The sequence below is a fragment of the Carassius carassius genome, chromosome 18, assembly GCF_963082965.1.
Source record: "Carassius carassius chromosome 18, fCarCar2.1, whole genome shotgun sequence".
Taxonomy (NCBI): Eukaryota; Metazoa; Chordata; class Actinopteri; order Cypriniformes; family Cyprinidae; genus Carassius; species Carassius carassius.
Genome location: NC_081772.1, coordinates 31,446,374 through 31,474,199, shown reverse-complemented (window position 1 = coordinate 31,474,199; position 27,826 = coordinate 31,446,374). Strand labels below are relative to the sequence as shown.

The 27,826-nt window shown below is 48.3% G+C and overlaps 21 non-coding genes across 21 annotated transcripts; all 21 read left to right on the top strand.

Moving 5' to 3' along the window:
• The first annotated feature begins 1,084 nt into the window (after positions 1–1,084).
• On the top strand, positions 1,085–1,166 carry trnas-aga (transfer RNA serine (anticodon AGA)). The gene has a single exon. It is a non-coding gene; the product is annotated as a tRNA-Ser (tRNA).
• Positions 1,167–1,782: 616 nt separating this feature from the next.
• trnak-uuu (transfer RNA lysine (anticodon UUU)) lies at positions 1,783–1,855 on the top strand. Its single transcript has one exon. It is a non-coding gene; the product is annotated as a tRNA-Lys (tRNA).
• Positions 1,856–3,107: 1,252 nt separating this feature from the next.
• Positions 3,108–3,189, top strand: trnas-uga (transfer RNA serine (anticodon UGA)). Its single transcript has one exon. It is a non-coding gene; the product is annotated as a tRNA-Ser (tRNA).
• Positions 3,190–3,367: 178 nt separating this feature from the next.
• trnak-uuu (transfer RNA lysine (anticodon UUU)) lies at positions 3,368–3,440 on the top strand. The gene has a single exon. It is a non-coding gene; the product is annotated as a tRNA-Lys (tRNA).
• Positions 3,441–4,258: 818 nt separating this feature from the next.
• Positions 4,259–4,340, top strand: trnas-aga (transfer RNA serine (anticodon AGA)). Its single transcript has one exon. It is a non-coding gene; the product is annotated as a tRNA-Ser (tRNA).
• A 358-nt stretch (positions 4,341–4,698) lies between these two features.
• trnas-uga (transfer RNA serine (anticodon UGA)) lies at positions 4,699–4,780 on the top strand. The gene has a single exon. It is a non-coding gene; the product is annotated as a tRNA-Ser (tRNA).
• Positions 4,781–4,958: 178 nt separating this feature from the next.
• trnak-uuu (transfer RNA lysine (anticodon UUU)) lies at positions 4,959–5,031 on the top strand. The gene has a single exon. It is a non-coding gene; the product is annotated as a tRNA-Lys (tRNA).
• A 1,206-nt stretch (positions 5,032–6,237) lies between these two features.
• trnas-aga (transfer RNA serine (anticodon AGA)) lies at positions 6,238–6,319 on the top strand. Its single transcript has one exon. It is a non-coding gene; the product is annotated as a tRNA-Ser (tRNA).
• A 357-nt stretch (positions 6,320–6,676) lies between these two features.
• trnas-uga (transfer RNA serine (anticodon UGA)) lies at positions 6,677–6,758 on the top strand. The gene has a single exon. It is a non-coding gene; the product is annotated as a tRNA-Ser (tRNA).
• A 1,276-nt stretch (positions 6,759–8,034) lies between these two features.
• On the top strand, positions 8,035–8,116 carry trnas-aga (transfer RNA serine (anticodon AGA)). The gene has a single exon. It is a non-coding gene; the product is annotated as a tRNA-Ser (tRNA).
• Positions 8,117–8,264: 148 nt separating this feature from the next.
• On the top strand, positions 8,265–8,336 carry trnah-gug (transfer RNA histidin (anticodon GUG)). Its single transcript has one exon. It is a non-coding gene; the product is annotated as a tRNA-His (tRNA).
• A 147-nt stretch (positions 8,337–8,483) lies between these two features.
• On the top strand, positions 8,484–8,565 carry trnas-uga (transfer RNA serine (anticodon UGA)). Its single transcript has one exon. It is a non-coding gene; the product is annotated as a tRNA-Ser (tRNA).
• Positions 8,566–8,742: 177 nt separating this feature from the next.
• On the top strand, positions 8,743–8,815 carry trnak-uuu (transfer RNA lysine (anticodon UUU)). The gene has a single exon. It is a non-coding gene; the product is annotated as a tRNA-Lys (tRNA).
• Positions 8,816–10,253: 1,438 nt separating this feature from the next.
• trnas-aga (transfer RNA serine (anticodon AGA)) lies at positions 10,254–10,335 on the top strand. The gene has a single exon. It is a non-coding gene; the product is annotated as a tRNA-Ser (tRNA).
• A 357-nt stretch (positions 10,336–10,692) lies between these two features.
• Positions 10,693–10,774, top strand: trnas-uga (transfer RNA serine (anticodon UGA)). The gene has a single exon. It is a non-coding gene; the product is annotated as a tRNA-Ser (tRNA).
• A 1,687-nt stretch (positions 10,775–12,461) lies between these two features.
• trnas-aga (transfer RNA serine (anticodon AGA)) lies at positions 12,462–12,543 on the top strand. Its single transcript has one exon. It is a non-coding gene; the product is annotated as a tRNA-Ser (tRNA).
• Positions 12,544–13,155: 612 nt separating this feature from the next.
• Positions 13,156–13,228, top strand: trnak-uuu (transfer RNA lysine (anticodon UUU)). Its single transcript has one exon. It is a non-coding gene; the product is annotated as a tRNA-Lys (tRNA).
• A 1,232-nt stretch (positions 13,229–14,460) lies between these two features.
• trnas-aga (transfer RNA serine (anticodon AGA)) lies at positions 14,461–14,542 on the top strand. The gene has a single exon. It is a non-coding gene; the product is annotated as a tRNA-Ser (tRNA).
• A 148-nt stretch (positions 14,543–14,690) lies between these two features.
• trnah-gug (transfer RNA histidin (anticodon GUG)) lies at positions 14,691–14,762 on the top strand. Its single transcript has one exon. It is a non-coding gene; the product is annotated as a tRNA-His (tRNA).
• Positions 14,763–22,248: 7,486 nt separating this feature from the next.
• trnas-uga (transfer RNA serine (anticodon UGA)) lies at positions 22,249–22,330 on the top strand. The gene has a single exon. It is a non-coding gene; the product is annotated as a tRNA-Ser (tRNA).
• Positions 22,331–22,688: 358 nt separating this feature from the next.
• trnas-aga (transfer RNA serine (anticodon AGA)) lies at positions 22,689–22,770 on the top strand. Its single transcript has one exon. It is a non-coding gene; the product is annotated as a tRNA-Ser (tRNA).
• The last annotated feature ends 5,056 nt before the right edge of the window (positions 22,771–27,826 follow it).

The following is a 27,826-nucleotide window of genomic DNA, read 5'->3' as shown; positions in this document are numbered from 1 at the left end:
CAGGTTCGAACTCTGCCGACTACGGGAGGGATTTGTAGTACTGCTTTAGCTTTCTGTGACGGTAATTGTGCCTTCTATGGTCCTTCGCTCTCTGTGCCATAACTGCTTCTAGCTTTCATCCTCGTGACACCTGGGTCTCTTCTAGGCAGCTTGTTGTAAAACTGCTGCTTTATAAAATGTGAGAAGACAGTGCTCCAGATAGCTCAGTAGGTAGAGCATCAGACTTTTAATCTGAGGGTCCAGGGTTCAAGTCCCTGTTCGGGCGAAGGTCTGTCTGCTTTTGGCGGAGTCACCTTGCTATCACTACGGTCCATCTCTTCTGCTGACTCTGTACTAGAGCGATGTTCCTTCCTGCTCCCGGGGATCGGTGCATCTCCCTTGTTCGGCACACCTGATTCTGATGATCAGCCCTTTAGGAAAGAGTGCTCACAGAGAGAGTAGAATAAGACAGACTTCCCAATTGTGCAGTGCTGTCGGTCCCCAGGGCCAGTACTGAAAAACCCCATTACAAAGGATGAGACATGGCAGCCTGATTTCTCCTCAGTGGGACTGCTGTTTTAGCCGCTTCCAGGGCTAGCTTAAAATCTCGGCTTGCTAGGTTGCAAGGAGGTCAGGCAGCAGTGTTACACACAACATGGCAGAAGGTGGTCTGCTTAATTAAAGTCCCTGTTTGGGCGAAGGTCAGTCTTCTTTTTGTAGGCCTCAGCTTGCTATCACTACGGTCCATCTCTTCTGCTGACTCTGTACTAGAGCGATGTTCCTTCCTGCTCCCAGGGATCAGTGCATCTCCCTTGTTCGGCAAACCTGATTCTGATGGTCATCCCTTTAGGAAAGAGTGCTCACAGAGTGAGTAGAATAAGACAGACTTCCCAATTGTGCAGTGCTGTCGGTCCCCAGGGCCAGTACTGAAAAACCCCATTACATAGGATGAGACATGGCAGCCTGATTTCTCCTCAGTGGGACCGCTGTTTTACCCACTTGCAGGGCTAGCTTGCATTCTCCGCTTGCTGACTGAGCTGGGTTGGTTGCTAGTAGGTCAGGCAGCAGTGTTGGACACAAACTGAGCAGAAATTGGTCCACTCCCGTAGTCGTGGCCGAGTGGTTAAGGCGATGGACTAGAAATCCATTGGGGTCTCCCCGCGCAGGTTCGAATCCTGCCGACTACGCTGTTTGCTGAAGGCCATGAGGTAAAGCATCCATGCATTTTTCACGGTCCTCGCACTTATTTGCTAAATGTCCAGTCCCTCTTCGATGGACAAACACGCTGCTGCTGCTTCTTGTATCCGGGCTCCAGGGGTTGTCTTGGTTGAGCCAGTGGCACGCCGTGATCGTATAGTGGTTAGTACTCTGCGTTGTGGCTGCAGCAACCCCGGTTCGAATCCGTGTCACGGCAACCCTTTGCCGTTGAGTATACAGGAAGGTTGACATTTTTTACCACAACATCTTTCTGCGTGATTTTGTTTCTGAAGCTTGGCCTGTGCAGGGCGCCACCAGACAAGGGCGCTTGCTTTTTAACATTAGGCGTAGTCGTGGCCGAGAGGTTAAGGGATGGACTTGAAATCCATTGGGGTCTCCCCGCGCAGGTTTGAACTCTGCCGACTACAGGAGGGATTTGCAGTATTGCTTTAGCTTTCTGTGACGGTAATTGTGCCTTCTATGGTCCTTCGCTCTCTGTGCCATAACTGCTTCTAGCTTTCATCCTCGTGACACCTGCGTCTCTTCTAGGCAGCTTGTTGTAAAACTGCTGCTTTATAAAAGGTGAGAAGCCAGTTCTCCATAAGAGCCTGGATAGCTCAGTCAGTAGAGCATCAGACTTTTAATCTGAGGGTCCAGGGTTCAAGTCCCTGTTCAGGCTAAGGTCTGTCTGCTTTTGGCGGAGTCACCTTGCTATCACTACGGTCCATCTGTTCTTCTGAATCTGTACTGGAGCGGTGTTCCTTCCTGCTCCAGGGTATCAGTGCACCTCCCTTGTTTGGCACACCTGTTTCTGATGGTCAGCTCGTTAGGAAAGCGCGCTCACAGAGTGAGTAGAATAAGACAGACCTCCGAATTGTGCAGTGCTGTCGGTCCCCAGGCCCAGCACTGAAAAACGCCATTACATAGGATGAGACATGGCAGCCTGATTTCTCCTCAGTGGGACTGCTGTTTTAGCCGCTTCCAGGGCTAGCTTACAATCTCGGCTTGCTAGGTTGCAAGTAGGTCAGGCAGCAGTGTTACACACAACATGGCAGAAGGTGGTCTGCTTAATTCAAGTCCCTGTTTGGGCGAAGGTCAGTCTTCTTTTTGTAGGCCTCAGCTTGCTATCACTAAGGTCCATCTCTTCTGCTGACTCTGTACTAGAGCGATGTTCCTTCCTGCTCCCGGGGATCAGTGCATCTCCCTTGTTCGGCACACCTGATTCTGATCGTCAGCCCTTTAGGAAAGAGTGCTTACAGAGTGAGTAGAATAAGACAGACTTCCCAATTGTGCAGTGCTGTCGGTCCCCAGGGCCAGTACTGAAAAACCCCATTACATAGGATGAGACATGGCAGCCTGATTTCTCCTCAGTGGGACCGCTGTTTTACCCGCTTGCAGGGCTAGCTTGCAATCTCCGCTTGCTGACTGAGCTGGGTTGGTTGCAAGTAGGTCAGACAGCAGTGTTGGACACAAACTGAGCAGAAATTGGTTTACTACCATAGTCGTTGCTGAGTGGTTAAGGTGATGAACTAGAAATCCATTGGGGTCCCCCCGCGCAGGTTCGAATCCTGCCGACTACGCTGAAGGCCATGAGGCAAAGCATCCATGCATTTTTCACGGTCCTCGCACTTATTTGCGAAATGTCCAGTCCCTCTTCCATGGACAAACACGCCGCTGCTGCTTCTTGTATCCGGGCTCCAGGGGTTGTCTTGGGTGAGCCAGTGGCACGCCGTGATCGTATAGTGGTTAGTACTCTGTGTTGTGGCCGCAGCAAACCTCATTCAAATCTGGGTCACGGCAACCCTTTGCCGTTGAGTATACGGGAAGGTTGAAAATTTTTTACCACCTCATCTTTCTGCGTGATTTTGTTTCTGAAGCTTGGTCTGTGCAGGGCGCCACCAGACAAGGGCGCTTGCTTTCTAACATTAGGCGTAGTCGTGGCCGAGAGGTAAAGGTGATGGACTTGAAATCCATTGGGGTCTCCCCGCGCAGGTTCGAACTCTGCCGACTACGGGAGGGATTTGTAGTACTGCTTTAGCTTTCTGTGACGGTAATTGTGCCTTCTATGGTCCTTCGCTCTCTGTGCCATAACTGCTTCTAGCTTTCATCCTCGTGACACCTGGGTCTCTTCTTGGCAGCTTGTTGTAAAACTGCTGCTTTATAAAATGTGAGAAGACAGTGCTCCACAAGAGCCCAGATAGCTCAGTAGGTAGAGCATCAGACTTTTAATCTGAGGGTCCAGGGTTCAAGTCCCTGTTCGGGCGAAGGTCTATCTGCTTTTGGCGGAGTCACCTTGCTATCACTACGGTCCATCTCTTCTTCTGAATCTGTACTGGAGCCGTGTTCCTTCCTGCTCCAGGGTATCAGTGCACCTCCCTTGTTTGGCACACCTGATTCTGATGGTCAGCTTGTTAGGAAAGCGGGCTCACAGAGTGAGTAGAATAAGACAGACCTCCGAATTGTGCAGTGCTGTCGGTCCGCAGGCCCATCACTGAAAAACCCCATTACATAGGATGAGACATGGCAGCCTGATTTCTCCTCAGTGGGACTGCTGTTTTACCCGCTTACAGGGCTAGCTTGCAATCTCCGCTTGCTAGGTTGCAAGTAGGTCAGGCAGCAATGTGACACAACAGGGCAGAAGGTAGTCTGCTTAATTCAAGTCCCTGTTTGGGCGAAGGTCAGTCTACTTTTTGGAGGGCTCAGCTTGCTAACACTACGGGTCCATCTCTTCTGCTGACTCTGTACTAGAGCGATGTTCCTTCCTGCTCCCGGGGATCAGTGCATCTCCCTTAGTCGGCAAATCTTATTCTGATGGTCAGCCCTTTAGGAAAGAGTGCTCACAGAGTGAGTAGAATAAGACAGACTTCCCAATTGTGCAGTGCTGTCGGTCCCCAGGGCCAGTCCTGAAAAACCCCATTACATAGGATGAGACATGGCAGCCTGATTTCTCCTCAGTGGGACCGCTGTTTTACCCGCTTGCAGGGCTAGCTTGCAATCTCCGCTTGCTGACTGAGCTGGGTTGGTTGCAAGTAGGTCAGGCAGCAGTGTTGGACACAAACTGAGCAGAAATTTGTCTACTCCCGTAGTCGTGGCCGAGTGGTTAAGGCGATGGACTAGAAATCCATTGTGGTCTCCCCGCGCAGGTTCGAATCCTGCCGACTACGCTGTTTGCTGAAGGCCATGAGGCAAAGCATCCATGCATTTTTCACGGTCCTCACACTTATTTGCGAAATGTCCAGTCCCTCTTCGATGGACAAACACGCCGCTGCTCCTTCTTGTATCCGGGCTCCAGGGGTTGTCTTGGGTGAGCCAGTGGCACGCCGTGATTGTATAGTGGTTAGTACTCTGCATTGTGGCCGCAGCAACCCCGGTTTGAATCCGGGTCACGGCAACCCTTTGCCGTTGAGTATACGGGAAGGTTGAAAATTTTTTACCACCTCATCTTTCTGCGTGATTTTGTTTCTGAAGCTTGGGCTTTGCAGGGCGCCACCAGACAAGGGCGCTTGCTATCTAACATTAGGCGTTGTCGTGGCCGAGAGGTTAAGGCGATGGACTTGAAATCCATTGGGGTCTCCCCGCGCAGGTTCGAACTCTGCCGACTACGGGAGGGATTTGCAGTATTGCTTTAGCTTTCTGTGACGGTAATTGTGCCTTCTATGGTCCTTCGCTCTCTGTGCCATAACTGCTTCTAGCTTTCATCCTCGTGACACCTGCGTCTCTTCTAGGCAGCTTGTTGTAAAACTGCTGCTTTATAAAAGGGGAGAAGCCAGTGCTCCATAAGAGCCCGGATAGCTCATTCGGTAGAGCATCAGACTTTTAATCTGAGGGTCCAGGGTTCAAGTCCCTGTTCGGGCGAAGGTCTGTCTGCTTTTGGCGGAGTCACCATGCTATCACTACGGTCCATTTCTTCTTCTGAATCTGTACTGGAGCGGTGTTCCTTCCTGCTCCAGGGTATCAGTGCACCTCCCTCGTTTGGCACACCTGATTCTGATGGTCAGCTCGTTAGGAAAGCGGGCTCACAGAGTGTGCAGTGCTGTCGGTCCCCAGGCCCAGCACTGAAAAACCCCATTACATAGGATGAGACATGGCGGCCTGATTTCTCCTCAGTGGGACTGCTGTTTTACCCGCTTCCAGTGCTAGCTTACAATCTCGGCTTGCTAGGTTGCAAGTAGGTCAGGCAGCAATGTGACACACAACAGGGCAGAAGGTAGTCTGCTTAATTCAAGTCCCTGTTTGGGCGAAGGTCAGTCTACTTTTTGGAGGGCTCAGCTTGCTATCACTACGGGTCCATCTCTTCTGCTGACTCTGTATTAGAGCGATGTTCCTTCCTGCTCCCGGGGATCAGTGCATCTCCCTTGTTCGGCACACCTGATTCTGATGATCAGCCCTTTAGGAAAGAGTGCTCACAGAGAGAGTAGAATAAGACAGACTTCCCAATTGTGCAGTGCTGTCGGTCCCCAGGGCCAGTACTGAAAAACCCCATTACAAAGGATGAGACATGGCAGCCTGATTTCTCCTCAGTGGGACTGCTGTTTTAGCCGCTTCCAGGGCTAGCTTAAAATCTCGGCTTGCTAGGTTGCAAGGAGGTCAGGCAGCAGTGTTACACACAACATGGCAGAAGGTGGTCTGCTTAATTCAAGTCCCTGTTTGGGCGAAGGTCAGTCTTCTTTTTGTAGGCCTCAGCTTGCTATCACTACGGTCCATCTCTTCTGCTGACTCTGTACTAGAGCGATGTTCCTTCCTTCTCCCGGGGATCAGTGCATCTCCCTTGTTCGGCAAACCTGATTCTGATGGTCATCCCTTTAGGAAAGAGTGCTCACAGAGTGAGTAGAATAAGACAGACTTCCCAATTGTGCAGTGCTGTCGGTCCCCAGGGCCAGTACTGAAAAACCCCATTACATAGGATGAGACATGGCAGCCTGATTTCTCCTCAGTGGGACCGCTGTTTTACCCGCTTGCAGGGCTAGCTTGCATTCTCCGCTTGCTGACTGAGCTGGGTTGGTTGCTAGTAGGTCAGGCAGCAGTGTTGGACACAAACTGAGCAGAAATTGGTCCACTCCCGTAGTCGTGGCCGAGTGGTTAAGGCGATGGACTAGAAATCCATTGGGGTCTCCCCGCGCAGGTTCGAATCCTGCCGACTACGCTGTTTGCTGAAGGCCATGAGGCAAAGCATCCATGCATTTTTCACGGTCCTCGCACTTATTTGCGAAATGTCCAGTCCCTCTTCGATGGACAAACACGCTGCTGCTGCTTCTTGTATCCGGGCTCCAGGGGTTGTCTTGGTTGAGCCAGTGGCACGCCGTGATCGTATAGTGGTTAGTACTCTGCGTTGTGGCTGCAGCAACCCAGGTTCGAATCCGCGTCACGGCAACCCTTTGCCGTTGAGTATACGGGAAGGTTGACATTTTTTACCACAACATCTTTCTGCGTGATTTTGTTTCTGAAGCTTGGCCTGTGCAGGGCGCCACCAGACAAGGGCGCTTGCTTTTTAACATTAGGCGTAGTCGTGGCCGAGAGGTTAAGGCGATGGACTTGAAATCCATTGGGGTCTCCCCGCGCAGGTTCGAACTCTGCCGACTACAGGAGGGATTTGCAGTATTGCTTTAGCTTTCTGTGACAGTAATTGTGCCTTCTATGGTCCTTCGCTCTCTGTGCCATAACTGCTTCTAGCTTTCATCCTCGTGACACCTGCATCTCTTCTAGGCAGCTTGTTGTAAAACTGCTGCTTTATAAAAGGTGAGAAGCCAGTTCTCCATAAGAGCCTGGATAGCTCAGTCAGTAGAGCATCAGACTTTTAATCTGAGGGTCCAGGGTTCAAGTCCCTGTTCGGGTGAAGGTCTGTCTACTTTTGGCGGAGTCACCTTGCTATCACTACGGTCCATCTCTTCTTCTGAATCTGTACCGGAGCGGTGTTCCTTCCTGCTCCAGGGTATCAGTGCACCTCCCTTGTTTTGCACACCTGATTCTGATGGTCAGCTCGTTAGGAAAGCGCGCTCACAGTGTAAGTAGAATAAGACAGACCTCCGAATTGTGCAGTGCTGTCGGTCCCCAGGCCCAGCACTGAAAAACGTCATTACATAGGATGAGACATGGCAGCCTGATTTCTCTTAGAGCGATGTTCCTTCCTTCTCCAGGGGGTCAGTGCATCTTCCTTGTTCGGCACACATGATTCTGACGGTCAGCCCTTTAGGAAAGAGTGCTCACGGAGTGAGTAGAATAAGACAGACCTCCCATTTGTGCAGTGCTGTCGGTCCCCAGGGCCAGTACTGAAAAACCCCATTACATAGGATGAGACATGGCAGCCTGATTTCTCCTCAGTTGGACTGCTGTTTTAGCCACTTCAAGGGCTAGCTTACAATCTCGGCTTGCTAGGTTGCAAGTAGGTCAGGCAGCAGTGTTACACACAACATGGAAGAAGGTGGTCTGCTTAATTTAAGTCCCTGTTTGGGCGAAGGTCAGTCTTCTTTTTGTAGGCCTCAGCTTGCTATCACTACGGTCCATCTCTTCTGCTCACTCTGTACTAGAGCGATGTTCCTTCCTGCTCCCGGGGATCAGTGCATCTCCCTTGTTCGGCAAACCTGATTCTGATGGTCAGCCCTTTAGGAAAGAGTGCTCACAGAGTGAGTAGAATAAGACAGACTTCCCAATTGTGCAGTGCTGTCGGTCCCCAGGGCCAGTACTGAAAAACGTCATTACATAGGATGAGACATGGCAGCCTGATTTCTCCTCAGTGGGACCGCTGTTTTACCCTCTTGCAGGGCTAGCTTGCAATCTCCGCTTGATGACTGAGCTGGGTTGGTTGCAAGTAGGTCAGACAGCAGTGTTGGACACAAACTGAGCAGAAATTGGTTTACTACCATAGTCGTGGCTGAGTGGTTAAGGCGATGGACTAGAAATCCATTGGGGTTTCCCCGCGCAGGTTTGAATCCTGCCGACTACGCTGAAGGCCATGAGGCAAAGCATCCATGCATTTTTCACGGTCCTCGCACTTATTTGCGAAATGTCCAGTCTCTCTTCGATGGACAAACACGCCGCTGCTGCTTCTTGTATCCGGGCTCCAGGGGCTGTCTTGGGTGAGCCAGTGGCACGCCGTGATCGTATAGTGGTTAGTACTCTGCGTTGTGGCCGCAGCAACCCCGGTTCGAATCCGGGTCACGGCAACCCTTTGCCGTTGATTATACGGGAAGGTTGAAAATTTTTTACCACCTCATCTTTCTGCGTGATTTTGTTTCTGAAGCTTGGCCTGTGCAGGGCGCCACCAGACAAGGGCGCCACCAGACAAGGGCGCTTGCTTTTTAACATTAGCCGTAGTCGTGGCCGAGAGGTTAAGGCGATGGACTTGAAATCCATTGGGGTCTCCCCGCGCAGGTTCGAACTCTGCCGACTACGGGAGGGATTTGCAGTATTGCTTTAGATTTCTGTGACGTAATTGTGCCTTCTATTGTCCTTCGCTCTCTGTGCCATAACTGCTTCTAGATTTCATCCTCGTGACACCTGCGTCTCTTCTGGGCAGCTTGTTGTAAAACTGCTGCTTTAAAAAAGGTGAGAAGCCAGTTCTCCACAAGAGCCCGGATAGCTCAGTCGGTAGAGCATCAGACTTTTAATCTGAGGGTCTAGGGTTCAAGTCCCTGTTCGGGTGAAGGTCTGTCTGCTTTTGGCGGAGTCACCTTGCTATCACTACGGTCCATCTCTTCTTCTGAATCTGTACCGGAGCGGTGTTCCTTCCTGCTCCAGGGTATCAGTGCACCTCCCTTGTTTGGCACACCTGATTCTGATGGTCAGCTCGTTAGGAAAGCGCGCTCACAGAGTGAGTAGAATAAGACAGACCTCCGAATTGTGCAGTGCTGTCGGTCCCCAGGCCCAGCACTGAAAAACGTCATTACATAGGATGAGACATGGCAGCCTGATTTCTCTTAGAGCGATGTTCCTTCCTTCTCCAGGGGGTCAGTGCATCTTCCTTGTTCGGCACACATGATCCTGATGGTCAGCCCTTTAGGAAAGAGTGCTTACGGAGTGAGTAGAATAAGACAGACCTCCCATTTGTGCAGTGCTGTCGGTCCCCAGGGCCAGTACTGAAAAAGCCCATTACATAGGATGAGACATGGCAGCCTGATTTCTCCTCAGTGGGACTGCTGTTTTAGCCACTTCAAGGGCTAGCTTACAATCTCCGCTTGCTAGGTTGCAAGTAGGTCAGGCAGCAGTTTTACACACAACATGGCAGAAGGTGGTCTGCTTAATTCAAGTCCCTGTTTGGGCGAAGGTCAGTCTTCTTTTTGTAGGCCTCAGCTTGCTATCACTACGGTCCATCTCTTCTGCTGACTCTGTACTAGAGCGATGTTCCTTCCTGCTCCCGGGGATCAGTGCATCTCCCTTGTTCGGTACACCTGATTCTGATGATCAGCCCTTTAGGAAAGAGTGCTCACAGAGAGAGTAGAATAAGACAGACTTCCCAATTGTGCAGTGCTGTCGGTCCCCAGGGCCAGTACTGAAAAACCCCATTACAAAGGATGAGACATGGCAGCCTGATTTCTCCTCAGTGGGACTGCTGTTTTAGCCGCTTCCAGGGCTAGCTTAAAATCTCGGCTTGCTAGGTTGCAAGGAGGTCAGGCAGCAGTGTTACACACAACATGGCAGAAGGTGGTCTGCTTAATTCAAGTCCCTGTTTGGGCGAAGGTCAGTCTTCTTTTTGTAGGCCTCAGCTTGCTATCACTACGGTCCATCTCTTCTGTTGACTCTGTACTAGAGCGATGTTCCTTCCTGCTCCCGGGGATCAGTGCATCTCCCTTGTTCGGCAAACCTGATTCTGATGGTCATCCCTTTAGGAAAGAGTGCTCACAGAGTGAGTAGAATAAGACAGACTTCCCAATTGTGCAGTGCTGTCGGTCCCCAGGGCCAGTACTGAAAAACCCCATTACAAAGGATGAGACATGGCAGCCTGATTTCTCCTCAGTGGGTCCGCTGTTTTACCCGCTTGCAGGGCTAGCTTGCATTCTCCGCTTGCTGACTGAGCTGGGTTGGTTGCAAGTAGGTCAGGCAGCAGTGTTGGACACAAACTGAGCAGAAATTGGTCCACTCCCGTAGTCGTGGCCGAGTGGTTAAGGCGATGGACTAGAAATCCATTGGGGTCTCCCCACGCAGGTTCGAATCCTGCCGACTACGCTGTTTGCTGAAGGCCATGAGGCAAAGCATCCATGCATTTTTCACGGTCCTCGCACTTATTTGCGAAATGTCCAGTCCCTCTTCGATGGACAAACACGCCGCTGCTGCTTCTTGTATCCGGGCTCCAGGGGTTGTCTTGGTTGAGCCAGTGGCACGCCGTGATCGTATAGTGGTTAGTACTCTGCGTTGTGGCTGCAGCAACCCCGGTTCAAATCCGCGTCACGGCAACCCTTTGCCGTTGAGTATACGGGAAGGTTTAAATTTTTTACCACTTCATCTTTCTGCGTGATTTTGTTTCTGAAGCTTGGCCTGTGCAGGGCGCCACCAGACAAGGGCGCTTGCTTTTTAACATTAGCCGTAGTCGTGGCCGAGAGGTCAAGGCAATGGACTTGAAATCCATTGGGGTCTCCCCACGCAGGTTCGAACTCTGCCGACTACGGGAGGGATTTGCAGTATTGCTTTAGATTTCTGTGACGTAATTGTGCCTTCTATTGTCCTTCGCTCTCTGAACCATAACTGCTTCTAGCTTTCATCCTCGTGACACCTGCGTCTCTTCTGGGCAGCTTGTTGTAAAACTGCTGCTTTATAAAAGGTGAGAAGCCAGTTCTCCACAAGAGCCTGGATAGCTCAGTCGGTAGAGCATCAGACTTTTAATCTGAGGGTCCAGGGTTCAAGTCCCCGTCGGGTGAAGGTCTGTCTGATTTTGGCGGAGTCACCTTGCTATCACTACGGTCCATCTCTTCTTCTGAATCTGTACCGGAGCAGTGTTCCTTCCTGCTCCAGGGTATCAGTGCACCTCCCTTGTTTGGCACACCTGATTCTGATGGTCAGCTCGTTAGGAAAGCGCGCTCACAGAGTGAGTAGAATAAGACAGACCTCCGAATTGTGCAGTGCTGTCGGTCCCCAGGCCCAGCACTGAAAAACGTCATTACATAGGATGAGACATGGCAGCCTGATTTCTCTTAGAGCGATGTTCCTTCCTTCTCCAGGGGGTCAGTGCATCTTCCTTGTTCGGCACACATGATTCTGATGGTCAGCCCTTTAGGAAAGAGTGCTCACGGAGTGAGTAGAATAAGACAGACCTCCCATTTGTGCAGTGCTGTCGGTCCCCAGGGCCAGTACTGAAAAAGCCCATTACATAGGATGAGACATGGCAGCCTGATTTCTCCTCAGTGGGACTGCTGTTTTAGCCACTTCAAGGGCTAGCTTACAATCTCGGCTTGCTAGGTTGCAAGTAGGTCAGGCAGCAGTGTTACACACAACATGGCAGAAGGTGGTCTGCTTAATTCAAGTCCCTGTTTGGGCGAAGGTCAGTCTTCTTTTTGTAGGCCTCAGCTTGCTATCACTACGGTCCATCTCTTCTGCTGACTCTGTACTAGAGCGATGTTCCTTCCTGCTCCCGGGGATCAGTGCATCTCCCTTGTTCGGCACACCTGATTCTGATCGTCAGCCCTTTAGGAAAGAGTGCTCACAGAGTGAGTAGAATAAGACAGATTTCCCAATTGTGCAGAGCTGTCGGTCCCCAGGGCCAGTACTGAAAAACGTCATTACATAGGATGAGACATGGCAGCCTGATTTCTCCTCAGTGGGACCGCTGTTTTACCCGCTTGCAGGGCTAGCTTGCAATCTCGGCTTGCTAGGTTGCAAGGAGGTCAGGCAGCAGTGTTACACACAACATGGCAGAAGGTGGTCTGCTTAATTTAAGTCCCTGTTTGGGCGAAGGTCAGTCTTCTTTTTGTAGGCCTCAGCTTGCTATCACTACGGTCCATCTCTTCTGTTGACTCTGTACTAGAGCGATGTTCCTTCCTGCTCCCGGGGATCAGTGCATCTCCCTTGTTCGGCAAACCTGATTCTGATGGTCATCCCTTTAGGAAAGAGTGCTCACAGAGTGAGTAGAATAAGACAGACTTCCCAATTGTGCAGTGCTGTCGGTCCCCAGGGCCAGTACTGAAAAACCCCATTACATTGGATGAGACATGGCAGCCTGATTTCTCCTCAGTGGGACCGCTGTTTTACCCGCTTGCAGGGCTAGCTTGCATTCTCCGCTTGCTGACTGAGCTGGGTTGGTTGCAAGTAGGTCAGGCAGCAGTGTTGGATACAAACTGAGCAGAAATTGGTCCACTCCCGTAGTCGTGGCCGAGTGGTTAAGGCGATGGACTAGAAATCCATTGGGGTCTCCCCGCGCAGGTTCGAATCCTGCCGACTACGCTTTTTGCTGAAGGCCATGAGGCAAAGCATCCATGCATTTTTCACGGTCCTCGCACTTATTTGCGAAATGTCCAGTCCCTCTTCGATGGACAAACACGCCGCTGCTGCTTCTTGTATCCGGGCTCCAGGGGTTGTCTTGGTTGAGTATCGGTTGAGTATCGTATAGTGGTTAGTACTCTGCGTTGTGGCTGCAGCAAACCCGGATCAAATCCGCGTCACGGCAACCCTTTGCCGTTGAGTATACGGGAAGGTTTAAATTTTTTACCACCTCATCTTTCTGCGTGATTTTGTTTCTGAAGCTTGGCCTGTGCAGGGCGCCACCAGACAAGGGCGCTTGCTTTTTAACATTAGCCATAGTCGTGGCCGAGAGGTCAAGGCGATGGACTTGAAATCCATTGGGGTCTCCCCACGCAGGTTCGAACTCTGCCGACTACGGGAGGGATTTGCAGTATTGCTTTAGATTTCTGTGACGTAATTGTGCCTTCTATTGTCCTTCGCTCTCTGTGCCATAACTGCTTCTAGCTTTCATCCTCGTGACACCTGCGTCTCTTCTGGGCAGCTTGTTGTAAAACTGCTGCTTTATAAAAGGTGAGAAGCCAGTTCTCCACAAGAGCCCGGATAGCTCAGTCGGTAGAGCATCAGACTTTTAATCTGAAGGTCCAGGGTTCAAGTCCCTGTTCGGGTGAAGGTCTGTCTGATTTTGGCGGAGTCACCTTGCTATCACTACGGTCCATCTCTTCTTCTGAATCTGTACCGGAGCGGTGTTCCTTCCTGCTCCAGGGTATCAGTGCACCTCCCTTGTTCGGCACACATGATTCTGATGGTCAGCCCTTTAGGAAAGAGTGCTCACGGAGTGAGTAGAATAAGACAGACCTCCCATTTGTGCAGTGCTGTCGGTCCCCAGGGCCAGTACTGAAAAAGCCCATTACATAGGATGAGACATGGCAGCCTGATTTCTCCTCAGTGGGACTGCTGTTTTAGCCACTTCAAGGGCTAGCTTACAATCTCGGCTTGCTAGGTTGCAAGTAGGTCAGGCAGCAGTGTTACACACAACATGGCAGAAGGTGGTCTGCTTAATTCAAGTCCCTGTTTGGGCGAAGGTCAGTCTTCTTTTTGTAGGCCTCAGCTTGCTATCACTACGGTCCATCTCTTCTGCTGACTCTGTACTAGAGCGATGTTCCTTCCTGCTCCCGGGGATCAGTGCATCTCCCTTGTTCGGCACACCTGATTCTGATCGTCAGCCCTTTAGGAAAGAGTGCTCACAGAGTGAGTAGAATAAGACAGATTTCCCAATTGTGCAGTGCTGTCGGTCCCCAGGGCCAGTACTGAAAAACGTCATTACATAGGATGAGACATGGCAGCCTGATTTCTCCTCAGTGGGACCGCTGTTTTACCCGCTTGCAGGGCTAGCTTGCAATCTCGGCTTGCTAGGTTGCAAGGAGGTCAGGCAGCAGTGTTACACACAACATGGCAGAAGGTGGTCTGCTTAATTCAAGTCCCTGTTTGGGCGAAGGTCAGTCTTCTTTTTGTAGGCCTCAGCTTGCTATCACTACGGTCTATCTCTTCTGTTGACTCTGTACTAGAGCGATGTTCCTTCCTGCTCCCGGGGATCAGTGCATCTCCCTTGTTCGGCACACCTGATTCTGATCGTCAGCCCTTTAGGAAAGAGTGCTCACAGAGTGAGTAGAATAAGACAGATTTCCCAATTGTGCAGTGCTGTCGGTCCCCAGGGCCAGTACTGAAAAACGTCATTACATAGGATGAGACATGGCAGCCTGATTTCTCCTCAGTGGGACCGCTGTTTTACCCGCTTGCAGGGCTAGCTTGCAATCTCCGCTTGCTGACTGAGCTGGGTTGGTTGCAAGTAGGTCAGACAGCAGTGTTGGACACAAACTGAGCAGAAATTGGTTTACTACCATAGTCGTGGCTGAGTGGTTAAGGCGATGGACTAGAAATCCATTGGGGTTTCCCCGCGCAGGTTTGAATCCTGCCGACTACGCTGAAGACCATGAGGCAAAGCATCCATGCATTTTTCACGGTCCTCGCACTTATTTGCGAAATGTCCAGTCTCTCTTCGATGGACAAACACGCCGCTGCTGCTTCTTGTATCCGGGCTCCAGGGGCTGTCTTGGGTGAGCCAGTGGCACGCCGTGATCGTATAGTGGTTAGTACTCTGCGTTGTGGCCGCAGCAACCCCGGTTCGAATCCGGGTCACGGCAACCCTTTGCCGTTGATTATACGGGAAGGTTGAAAAATTTTTACCACCTCATCTTTCTGCGTGATTTTGTTTCTGAAGCTTGGCCTGTGCAGGGCGCCACCAGACAAGGGTGCTTGCTTTTTAACATTAGCCGTAGTCGTGGCCGAGAGGTTAAGGCGATGGACTTGAAATCCATTGGGGTCTCCCCACGCAGGTTCGAACTCTGCTGACTACGGGAGGGATTTGCAGTATTGCTTTAGCTTTCTGTGACGGTAATTGTCCTTCGCTCTCTGTGCCATAACTGCTTCTAGCTTTCATCCTCGTGACACCTGCGTCTCTTCTGGGCAGCTTGTTGTAAAACTGCTGCTTTATAAAAGGTGAGAAGCCAGTTCTCCACAAGAGCCCGGATAGCTCTGTCGGTAGAGCATCAGACTTTTAATCTGAGGGTCCAGGGTTCAAGTCCCTGTTCGGGTGAAGGTCTGTCTGCTTTTGGCGGAGTCACCTTGCTATCACTACGGTCCATCTCTTCTTCTGAATCTGTACCGGAGCGGTGTTCCTTCCTGCTCCAGGGTATCAGTGCACCTCCCTTGTTTGGCACACCTGATTCTGATGGTCAGCTCATTAGGAAAGCGCGCTCACAGAGTGAGTAGAATAAGACAGACCTCCGAATTGTGCAGTGCTGTCGGTCCCCAGGCCCAGCACTGAAAAACGTCATTACATAGGATGAGACATGGCAGCCTGATTTCTCTTAGAGCGATGTTCCTTCCTTCTCCAGGGGGTCAGTGCATCTTCCTTGTTCGGCACACATGATTCTGATGGTCAGCCCTTTAGGAAAGAGTGCTCACGGAGTGAGTAGAATAAGACAGACCTCCCATTTGTGCAGTGCTGTCGGTCCCCAGGGCCAGTACTGAAAAAGCCCATTACATAGGATGAGACATGGCAGCCTGATTTCTCCTCAGTGGGACTGCTGTTTTAGCCATTTCTAGGGCTAGCATACAATCTCGGCTTGCTAGGTTGCAAGTAGGTCAGGCAGCAGTGTTACACACAACATGGCAGAAGGTGGTCTGCTTAATTCAAGTCCCTGTTTGGGCGAAGGTCAGTCTTCTTTTTGTAGGCCTCAGCTTGCTATCACTACGGTCCATCTCTTCTGTTGACTCTGTACTAGAGCGATGTTCCTTCCTGCTCCCGGGGATCAGTGCATCTCCCTTGTTCGGCACACCTGATTCTGATCGTCAGCCCTTTAGGAAAGAGTGCTCACAGAGTGAGTAGAATAAGACAGATTTCCCAATTGTGCAGTGCTGTCGGTCCCCAGGGCCAGTACTGAAAAACGTCATTACATAGGATGAGACATGGCAGCCTGATTTCTCCTCAGTGGGACTGCTGTTTTACCCGCTTACAGGGCTAGCTTGCAATCTCCGCTTGCTAGGTTGCAAGTAGGTCAGGCAGCAATGTGACACACAACAGGGCAGAAGGTAGTCTGCTTAATTCAAGTCCCTGTTTGGGCGAAGGTCAGTCTACTTTTTGGAGGGCTCAGCTTGCTATCACTACGGGTCCATCTCTTCTGCTGACTCTGTACTAGAGCGATGTTCCTTCCTGCTCCCGGGGATCAGTGCATCTCCCTTGTTCGGCACACCTGATTCTGATGATCAGCCCTTTAGGAAAGAGTGCTCACAGAGTACGTAGAATAAGACGGACTTCCCAATTGTGCAGTGCTGTCGGTCCCCAGGGCCAGTACTGAAAAACCACATTACATAGGATGAGACATGGCAGCCTGATTTCTCCTCAGTGGGACTGCTGTTTTACCCGCTTCCAGTGCTAGCTTACAATCTCGGCTTGCTAGGTTGCAAGTAGGTCAGGCAGCAATGTGACACACAACAGGGCAGAAGGTAGTCTGCTTAATTCAAGTCCCTGTTTGGGCGAAGGTCAGTCTACTTTTTGGAGGGCTCAGCTTGCTATCACTACGGGTCCATCTCTTCTGCTGACTCTGTATTAGAGCGATGTTCTTTCCTTCTCCCGGGGATCAGTGCATCTCCCTTGTTCGGCACACATGATTCTGATGGTCAGCCCTTTAGGAAAGAGTGCTCACGGAGTGAGTAGAATAAGAAAGACCTCCCATTTGTGCAGTGCTGTCGGTCCCCAGGGCAAGTACTGAAAAACCCCATTACATAGGATGAGACATGGCAGCCTGATTTCTCCTCAGTGGGACTGCTGTTTTAGCTGCATCCAGGGCTAGCTTACAATCTCCGCTTGCTAGCTTGCAAGTAGGTCAGGCAGCAGTGTTACACACAACATGGCAGAAGGTGGTCTGCTTAATTCAAGTCCCTGTTTGGGCGAAGGTCAGTCTTCTTTTTGTAGGCCTCAGCTTGCTATCACTACGGTCCATCTCTTCTGCTGACTCTGTACTAGAGCGATGTTCCTTCCTGCTCCCGGGGATCAGTGCATCTCCCTTGTTCGGCACACCTGATTCTGATGGTCATCCCTTTAGGAAAGAGTGCTCACAGAGTGAGTAGATTAAGACAGACTTCCCAATTGTGCAGTGCTGTCGGTCCCCAGGGCCAGTACTGAAAAACCCCATTACATAGGATGAGACATGGCAGCCTGATTTCTCCTCAGTGGGACCGCTGTTTTACACGCTTGCAGGGCTAGCTTGCATTCTCCGCTTGCTGACTGAGCTGGGTTGGTTGCAAGTAGGTCAGGCAGCAGTGTTGGACACAAACTGAGCAGAAATTGGTCCACTCCCGTAGTCGTGGACGAGTGGTTAAGGCGATGGACTAGAAATCCATTGGGGTCTCCCCGCGCAGTTTCGAATCCTGCCGACTACGCTGAAGGCCATGAGGCAAAGCATCCATGCATTTTTCACGGTCCTCGCACTTATTTGCGAAATGTCCAGTCCCTCTTCGATGGACAAACAGTGGACGCCGCTGCTGCTTCTTGTATCCGGGATCCAGGGGTTGTCTTGGGTGAGCCAGTGGCACGCTTTCATCGTATAGTGGTTAGTACTCTCTGTTGTGGCCGCAGCAACCCTGGTTCGATTCCGGGTCAGGGCAACCCTTTGCCCTTGAGTATATGGGAAGGTTGAAAATTTTTTACAACCTCATCTTTCTGCGTGATTTTGTTTCTGAAGCTTGGCCTGTGCAGGGCGCCACCAGACAAGGGCGCTTGCTTTCTAACATTAGGCGTAGTCGTGGCCGAGAGGTTAAGGCGATGGACTTGAAATCCATTGGGGTCTCCCCACGCAGGTTCGAACTCTGCCGACTATGGGAGGGATTTGCAGTATTGCTTTAGCTTTCTGTGACGGTAATTGTGCCTTCTATGGTCCTTCGCTCTCTGTGCCATAACTGCTTCTAGCATTCATCCTCGTGACACCTGGGTCTCTTCTAGAAAGCTTGTTGTAAAACTGCTGCTTTATAAAAGGTGAGAAGACAGTGCTCCACAAGAGCCAGGATAGCTCAGTCGGTAGAGCATCAGACTTTTAATCTGAGGGTCCAGGGTTCGAGTCCCTGTTCGGGTGAAGGTCTGTCTGCTTTTGGCGGAGTCACCTTGCTATCACTATGGTCCATCTCTTCTTCTGAATCTGTACTGGAGCAGTGTTCCTTCCTGCTCCAGCGTATCAGTGCACCTCCCTTGTTTGGCACACCTGATTCTGATGGTCAGCTCGTTAGGAAAGCGGGCTCACAGAGTAGAATAAGACAGACCTCCGAATTGTGCAGTGCTGTCGGTCCCCAGGCCCAGCACTGAAAAACCCCATTACATAGGATGAGACATGGCAGCCTGATTTCTCCTCAGTGAGACCGCTGTTTTACCCGCTTGCAGGGCTAGCTTGCAATCTCCGCTTGCTGACTGAGCTGGGTTGGTTGCAATTAGGTCAGGCAGCAGTGTTGGTCACAAACTGAGCAGAAATTGGTCTACTCCTGTAGTTGTGTCCAAGTGGTTAAGGCGATGGACTAGAAATCCATCGGGGTCTCTCCGCGCAGGTTCGAATCCTGCAGACTATACTGTTTGCTGAAGGCCATGAGGCAAAGCATCCATGCATTTTTCAAGGTCCTCGCACCTATTTGCAAAATGTCCAGTCCCTCTTCGATGGACAAACACGCCGCTGCTGCTTCTTGTATCCGGGATCCAGGGGTTGTCTTGGGTGAGCCAGTGGCACGCTTTCATCGTATAGTGGTTAGTACTCTGTGTTGTGGCCGCAGCAACCCAGGTTCGAATCTGGGTCACGGCAACCCTTTGCCGTTGGGTATACGGGAAGGTTGAACATTTTTTACCACCTCATCTTTCTGAGTGACTTTGTTTCTGAAGCTTGGCCTGTGCAGGGCACCACCAGACAAGGGCGCTTGCTTTTTAACATTAGGCGTAGTCGTGGCCGAGAGGTTAAGGTGATGGACTTGAAATTCATTGGGATCTCCCCGCGCAGGTTCGAACTCTGCCGACTACGGGAGGGATTTGCAGTATTGCTTTAGCTTTCTGTGACGGTAATTGTGCCTTCTATTGTCCTTCGCTCTCTGTGCCATAACTGCTTCTAGCTTTCATCCTCGTGACACCTGCGTCTCTTCTAGGCAGCTTGTTGTAAAACTGCTGCTTTATAAAAGGTGAGAAACCAGTTCTCCACAAGAGCCAGGATAGCTCAGTCGGTAGAGCATCAGACTTTTAATCTGAGGGTCCAGGGTTCAAGTCCCTGTTCAGGTGAAGGTCTGTCTGCTTTTGGCGGAGTCACCTTGCTATCACTACGGTCCATCTCTTCTTCTGAATCTGTACCGGAGCGGTGTTCCTTCCTGCTCCAGGGTATCAGTGCACCTCCCTTGTTTGGCACAACTGATTCTGATGGTCAGCTCGTTAGGAAAACGGGCTCACAGAGTGAGTAGAATAAGACAGACCTCCGAATTGTGCAGTGCTGTCGGTCCCCAGGCCCATCACTGAAAAACCCCATTACATAGGATGAGACATGACAGCCTGATTTCTCCTCAGTGGGACTGCTGTTTTACCCACTTACAGGGCTAGCTTGCAATCTCCGCTTGCTAGGTTGCAAGTAGGTCAGGCAGCAATGTGACACAACAGGGCAGAAGGTAGTCTGCTTAATTCAAGTCCCTGTTTGGGCGAAGGTCAGTCTACTTTTTGGAGGGCTCAGCTTGCTATCACTACGGGTCCATCTCTTCTGCTGACTCTGTATTAGAGCGATGTTCCTTCCTTCTCCCGGGGATCAGTGCATCTCCCTTGTTCGGCACACATGATTCTGATGGTCAGCCCTTTAGGAAAGAGTGCTCACGGAGTGAGTAGAATAAGAAAGACCTCCCATTTGTGCAGTGCTGTCGGTCCCCAGGGCCAGTACTGAAAAACCCCATTAGATAGGATTAGACATGGCAGCCTGATTTCTCCTCAGTGGGACTGCTGTTTTAGCTGCTTCCAGGGCTAGCTTACAATCTCCGCTTGCTAGGTTGCAAGTAGGTCAGGCAGCAGTGTTACACACAACATGGCAGAAGGTGGTCTGCTTAATTCAAGTCCCTGTTTGGGCAAAGGTCAGTCTTCTTTTTGTAGGCCTCAGCTTGCTATCACTACGGTCCATCTCTTCTGCTGACTCTGTACTAGAGTGATGTTCCTTCCTGCTCCCGGGGATCAGTGCATCTCCATTGTACGGCACACCTGATTCTGATGATCAGCCCTTTAGGAAAGAGTGCTCAAAGAGTGAGTAGAATAAGACGGAATTCCCAATTGTGCAGTGCTGTCGGTCCCCAGGGCCAGTACTGAAAAACCCCATTACATAGGATGAGACATGGCAGCCTGATTTCTCCTCAGTGGGACTGCTGTTTTACCCGCTTCCAGTGCTAGTTTACAATCTCGGCTTGCTAGGTTGCAAGTAGGTCAGGCAGCAATGTGACACACAACAGGGCAGAAGGTAGTCTGCTTAATTCAAGCCCCTGTTTGGGCGAAGGTCAGTCTACTTTTTGGAGGGCTCAGCTTGCTATCACTACGGGTCCATCTCTTCTGCTGACTCTGTATTAGAGCGATGTTCCTTCCTTCTCCCGGGGATCAGTGCATCTCCCTTGTTCGGCACACATGATTCTGATGGTCAGCCCTTTAGGAAAGAGTGCTCACGGAGTGAGTAGAATAAGAAAGACCTCCCATTTGTGCAGTGCTGTCGGTCCCCAGGGCCAGTACTGAAAAACCCCATTACAAAGGATGAGACATGGCAGCCTGATTTCTCCTTAGTGGGACTGCTGTTTTAGCCACTTCAAGGGCTAGCTTACAATCTCGGCTTGCTAGGTTGCAAGTAGGTCAGGCAGCAGTGTTACACACAACATGGCAGAAGGTCGTCTACTTAATTCAAGTCCCTGTTTGGGCGAAGGTCAGTCTTCTTTTTGTAGGCCTCAGCTTGCTATCACTACGGTCCATCTCTTCTGCTGACTCTGTACTAGAGCGATGTTCCTTCCTGCTCCCGGGGATCAGTGCGTCTCCCTTGTTCGGCAAACCTGATTCTGATGGTCAGCCCTTTAGGAAAGAGTGCTCACAGAGTGAGTAGAATAAGACATAAGATTTTAAAGAGCGCTAGGGGAAGGGCGGTACCGCTGGTGCCACGACCAGGTGCTAAAGGCTTTGGCGGACTCCATCTGCACAGCGATCCAGCTCAGCAAGACCCAGGTAGCCCCCAAACAGGCAATCACCTTCATTAGAGCTGGGCAGAAGGAACAATTCCACCGGCCTAGCTCTACGGGGGGGCTCCTCTCCACTGCTCGTGATTGGCAGCTTCAGGTTGACCTTGGAAGGCAGCTTAAGTTCCCAGGCAACATCACAGCCACTTCTCTCCGCCCAGACATGGTGCTAACATCTGAGTCTACCAAGCAAGTGGTTATCCTGGAACTAACTGTCCCCTGGGAAGACCATATTGAAGAGGCCCACGAGCGCAAGAGGGCTAACTACGCAGGGCTCAGCTCGAAGTGCCGGAACAATGGCTGGAAAACTCGCTGCGAGCCAGTCGAGGTCGGGTGCCGAGGCTTCGCTGGCCACTCACTGCTGCGAACCCTCAAACTCCTTGGAGTGAAAGGACTGCAATTGAAAAAAGCCATCGCAAACATCTTAGAGGCCGCAGAAAGGGCTTCTCGGTGGCTGTAGATCCGTAGGGGGGATCCGTGGAGCAACATGCCACTTGGACACAAGCCGGGGACTGATCACCCCCGGCTGGGTCGCCCGGGTGAGGGTGTATGAAGATTAAAGACCCGAAACACCCTTTGACCTCGGGTTTTTCACTGATGACGTGTCCAAGTAGCACCAGACGGTGTATTCAAACTCTAGACAGACTTCCCAATTGTGCAGTGCTGTCGGTCCCCAGGGCCAGTACTGAAAAACCCCATTACATAGGATGAGACATGGCAGCCTGATTTCTCCTCAGTGGGATCGCTGTTTTACCCGCTTGCAGGGCTAGCTTGCAATCTCCGCTTGCTGACTGAGCTGGGTTGGTTGCAAGTAGGTCAGGCAGCAGTGTTGAACACAAACTGAGCAGAAATTGGTCTACTCCCGTAGGCGTGGCCGAGTGGTTAAGGCGATGGATTTGAAATCCATTGGGGTCTCCCCGCGCAGGTTCGAATCCTGCTGACTACGCTGTTTGCTGAAGGCCATGAGGCAAAGCATCCATGCATTTTTCACGGTCCTCGCACTTATTTGCGAAATGACCAGTCCCTCTTCGATGGACAAACACGCCGCTGCTGCTTCTTGTATCTGGGCTCCAGGGGTTGTCTTGGGTGAGCCAGTGGCACGCCGTGATCGTATATTGGTTAGAACTCTGCGTTGTGGCAGCAGCAACCCCGGTTCTAATCCGAGTCACGGCAACCCTTTGCCGTTGAGTATACGGGAAGGTTGAACATTTTTTACCACTTCATCTTTCTGCGTGATTTTTTTTCTGAAGCTTGGCCTGTGCAGGGCGCCATCAGACAAGGGGGCTTGCTTTCTAACATTTGGCGTAGTCGTGGCCGAGAGGTTAAGGCGATGGACTAGAAATCCATTGGGGTCTCCCCGCGCAGGTTCAAATCCTGCCGACTACGCTGTTTGCTGAAGGCCATGAGGCAAAGCATCCATGCATTTTTCACGGTCCTCGCACTTATTTGCGAAATGTCCAGTCCCTCTTCGATGGACAAACACGCCGCTGCTGCTTCTTGTATCCGGGCTCCAGGGGTTGTCTTGGGTGAGCCAGTGGCACGCCATGATCGTATAGCCTCCTTCGCTTACGGCCATACCAACCTGAGGGCGCTAGAGAGCTACAGGAAGTGTTGGCTGCAGTTGGGAGAGGAAGGCTCTCCTCCATTTTGTGTTTTTCTATTTGTGGTTGTTTTGTTTGTTTTGTGAATCTGTGATTGTTTCTTTGGCATTTTTTCTTTTTTGAAAGACACCTAACAGCAGCATATCGCTGTCTGGAGGGTGGTTGATCTTTTTTTTCTCAAAAATGGACGGATTGTATGGTAACGACTCGGAACTGGCTGGAGAGACTCGAATGGCAAATGACAATGGACTGGCAGGAGGAACACGCACGGCAAGCGACACTGGACTGGCTGGAGGAACACACATGGCAATCGACACTGGACTGGCTGGAGGAACAAGCATGGCAAACAACACTGGACTGGCTGGAGGAACACGCATGGTAAACGACACTAGAATGGCTGGAGGAACAAGTATGGCAAACGACAATGGACTGGCTGGAGGAACACGCACGGCAAATGACACTGGACTGGAGAAGCGACAAAGAGCTGGAAATGTAAAAGATCAAGAAGCAAGGAAAAGATTTGGTGAAAGAAAATATTTAAAGGAGGCAACAGTGATCGTGAGTACAGAGAATGTGATTGGTGTGAGAGGAGAGGATATAATTAAAGCAATCTCAGAAAAAATTGGAAGTGGAAAGGTGTTGGCTGTAAGACCCAGACAAGGCAAAGAATATGAACTGACATTGGAACAGGAAGAAATGTGTGACATTTTAATCAATGGATTGACAATAAAGGGAGTGGACTGTGAAGTAAAAAAACTGCAAAATAAAGATTACGTTGTTTCCTTCATGCACCTGCCTGTCTACCTGGAGGATAAGGAAATTGTAAACAAATTGGAAGGATGGGGGGTTTCCCCCATATCTAAAATCAAAAGAAGGTGCTATCCAGACACTGACATCGAAGACGGCACAAGGTTTGTAAAGGTGAGGTTCCCCAAAGAAGTGGCATCACTCCCTTACAGCACTAAGATTGAAACAGCTGAAGGCCCACAGTACTTTAGGGTGATGCACAGCCACCAGGTGAAGACTTGTAGGCTGTGCATGAGCCCAGAACATCTACTGAAAGAGTGCCTAGAATTCAAGTGCCATAAATGTTTGGAAAGGGGACATTTTGCACGAGACTGCAATGCTGTCAGGTGTCCGGATTGCCAAGAAATTTTAAATAAATGTGAATGCTGGATGGAGGGGGTGGTAGGTGGAAGGAAAGAACAGGTGGACAGACAGGTGCATGAAGAAAACAATGATGAAGGACATTGTGATGAAAGACATGAAGAAGACAAATTACAACCAAAGGAAACAGAGGAAGGAACAAACAACAGACAGGAAGGAGAAGGAGAAAAAGAAAAAGAAAATAACAATGAACAAATAAGAGAAGAGGACACACAAATTACACCGATGGACATATCTTCAATTCATGGACAAAAAGGAAAAGAACAAGACAAAGAAACTGATAACGAAGGAGAAATTAGTATGGAGGAGGATGAGAAGGAAAAGGCGGAGAGGGGAAAAATACGAAGAAGATCGCTAAAGGTAAAGCCAAATATAGAAAGTTCAAGAAAAAAAGTGAAATGTTTAAATAGGTTTGAGGTGTTAAAGGAATTGGAGGAGAAAGACTGAGAATGATGGGTTTTAGATATTTATTATTTTTCTTTTTAATGGTTTTAAGTGTTGTGACTTTTAATGCAAGAGGACTTTTGAACTTAAAGAAATTTGAAAATATAAAAGAAAAATGTAAAAGAGAAGACATTATTGTACTACAGGAAACAAACTGGAGAGAAAATGTAATGAATGAATATAAAAAGAGATGGGGAGGAGGGATTTTGTACAATAATGGAGATGGGAGGTTTGGGAGAGGTGTGGCTTTTTTAATGAAGGATGATGTTTTTAAAGCAAGTCAAATTTTATACAAAGATACGATGGGTAAATGTATGGTTGTAGAGACAAAACATGAAGGAAGGGAATTGATTTTAGTAAATGTACATGCACCAACGGAGGAGAAGGAAAAGAAAGAGTTTTTTTATGTTTTAAGTAGTTTTGTAAAGAAGTATAAAGAAATAATAATGATGGGGGATTTTAATACGGTTTTTAGTAAACAAGACATGGCAGATGGAATGGTTTTTAAAACTGACAAAGGGAGAAAAGAATTAAAAGCTTTAATGGCAGAAAATAATATGATAGATGTGTGGAGAGAAAGAAATGAAAAGAAAAAAGAGTTTTCAAGAAGGCAAATAGTGGGGCAGTTTGTGTGTGAAACAAGAATTGATTTTATTTTATGTACAAGAAATGTGGAGAATTTTATAGAAAATATTAAGTATGAAGAAACAAGTTTTAGCGATCACAAGTTCTTATTTTTTAAATTGGATTGGAATAAAGTGCAAAGAGGGCCAGGAATATGGGTTTTAAATACAAAAATGTTAGAAAATGAAGACTATGTATTAAAGGTTAAAGAAATTATAGAAAAAGAAAAGGAAAATGAAATGTATGAAGAAGATAAGAGAATTTGGTGGGAGAATGTAAAGTTTTTAATAAAAAAATTCTCAATTAAGTATTGTAGCATAATACGCAAATGCAAAAGATACAACGAAAAAAAAATAAAGGAATGTTTGGAAGCGGAATTGAATAAAGAAAAAAAAGATATACAAAAGATAAAGGAAATGGATGAAAAACTGAAGGAAATAGAGGAAAAAGAATATGAGGGGGCGAGGTTAAGGAGCAAAGCTAAATATACTGTGGAGGGAGAAAAGTGCACAAAGTTTTTTTTTGATTTGGAAAAAAAGAGAGGGAAAGCTGAAACAATAAAACAGGTAAGAGGGAAAAATGGGGAAGTTGTAGAGGGGAATGAAAAGATTTTAGAAGAAATAAAGAATTTTTATGAAGATCTTTTTAGTGCCAGGGGTGTAGAAGAAAACGAAAAAATTGAATTGTTGAATCGAATAAAAGTAAAAGTGAGTAAGGAAGATAAAAAAGAATGCGATCAAAAAATTGGTGAAGAAGAGATTGAAAGAGCAATACAGCAGCTGAATAAACAGAAAAGTCCAGGAATAGATGGTTTGGGAAGTGAATTTTATATATGTTTTAAAGAGATTTTAACCAAGATTTTAAAGGAAGTTTTTAGTGAGATTTTTGAAAAAGAAGAAGTTAATGAAAGAATGGGGATGGGGATAACAAAACTGATATATAAAAGGAAAGGAGAAAAGGTAGATTTAAAAAACTATAGGCCGATCACAATGCTTAACACAGATTTTAAGATTTTATCAAAGGTTTTAGCAAACAGGTTAAAGGAAGTAATGCCAAGTATAATCGAAACAAACCAAGCATACGGAGTAAAAGGAAGGGATATAGCGGATATAACAATGAGTATAAGAGACACAATATGGTATATGAAAGAACTAAATGAAGATGGTTACATAATTAGTCTAGATTTTGAAAAAGCATTTGATCGGGTTGAACACGAGTATTTATTTGATGTTTTAAAGAAATTTGGTTTTGGGGGAGATTTTATCAAATATATTGAGATTTTATATAAGGGCGCTTTAACGAGAATAAAGTGTAATGGGTTTTTAACAGAATGTTTTAAAATCACAAGATCGATAAGACAGGGTTGTCCGCTTTCGGCATTATTATATTCACTTGTATCGGAACCATAAAACAAAAAGAAGGAATAATTGGAATTGAAATTGAGGAAAATAATGCTGAGGGAAAGGTTTTTCAATATGCTGATGACACAACGATAATAGTAAAAGGAAAGGAGAGCATCAAAGAAGTTATGAATGTTGTAGAGGAATATTGTAAAGGATCTGGGAGTAAAGTAAATGAAGAAAAGACGGTATATATGAGATTTGGTAAAGCAATGGTTTTAAAGGATAGTTTTAATTTTAAGGAAGTGGAAGAAATTAGGATTTTAGGAATTTTAATGGGTAAAAATGAGATGAAAGTAAGAGATGAAATGTGGGTGGAACTAGTAACAGGAATAGAGAGAAGGTTAAATTTTTGGAAATTAAGAACTTTAAACTTAAAAGGGAAGGTTTTAGTATTGAATGTTTTAATGGTGTCTAAGCTATGGAATGTTTTATATGTGTCGCATATGCCAATGTGGACAGAAAAGAGGTTGAAGAAATGTTTTCTTGACTTTTTATGGGAGGGGAAGCCAGCAAGAATAGCTTTTAATACGATTTTAGGGGCGGTAGAGAAGGGGGGTTTAGGTTTAATAGATGTGGAACAGAGGAAAAATAGTTTGAGAGTGAAAGTAGTGAAGAAATACCTACAAGATGAGGACAAACCAGAGTGGAAAAAGACGATGAAATATTTTTTAAACAAATGTGGGGATCTTAACATGGGGGATGGAATTTTATGGATGAAAACGAAGAATTGGATGACAGAAAATTTACCAGAGTTTTATAGAGAAATTTTAAGTGCTTGGGGAAAATTTTTAGATAAAGTTGAGTTTGATCCACATGGGAGAGAACACATTTTAAATCAACCTCTGTTCTTAAACCAAAACATTTTAAAACAAGACAAAGGGATTTTTTTAAAGAAATGGATGGAAGTGGGGATAACAAGAGTGAGAGATGTATTGTATGAATTTAAAGAAGGTTTTTTACCGACACAATTTATTATAGATGCAATGGAGGAGGCAAAAGAGGATTACAGTGAACAAGACATAAAAAATAAATATGAAATCATTAAAAGCGCAATACCCAAAGAGTGGATTAAAAGAATAGAATGTATGGAAGAAGAGCCAAAAGAGAAATGTATTTACGTGGAATTAGGGGAAAAACTGTATGATTTTAAGGAATGTACTCTGAAAATGATTTATTGTTCTTTTAGAGATGGTGTTTTTAAAG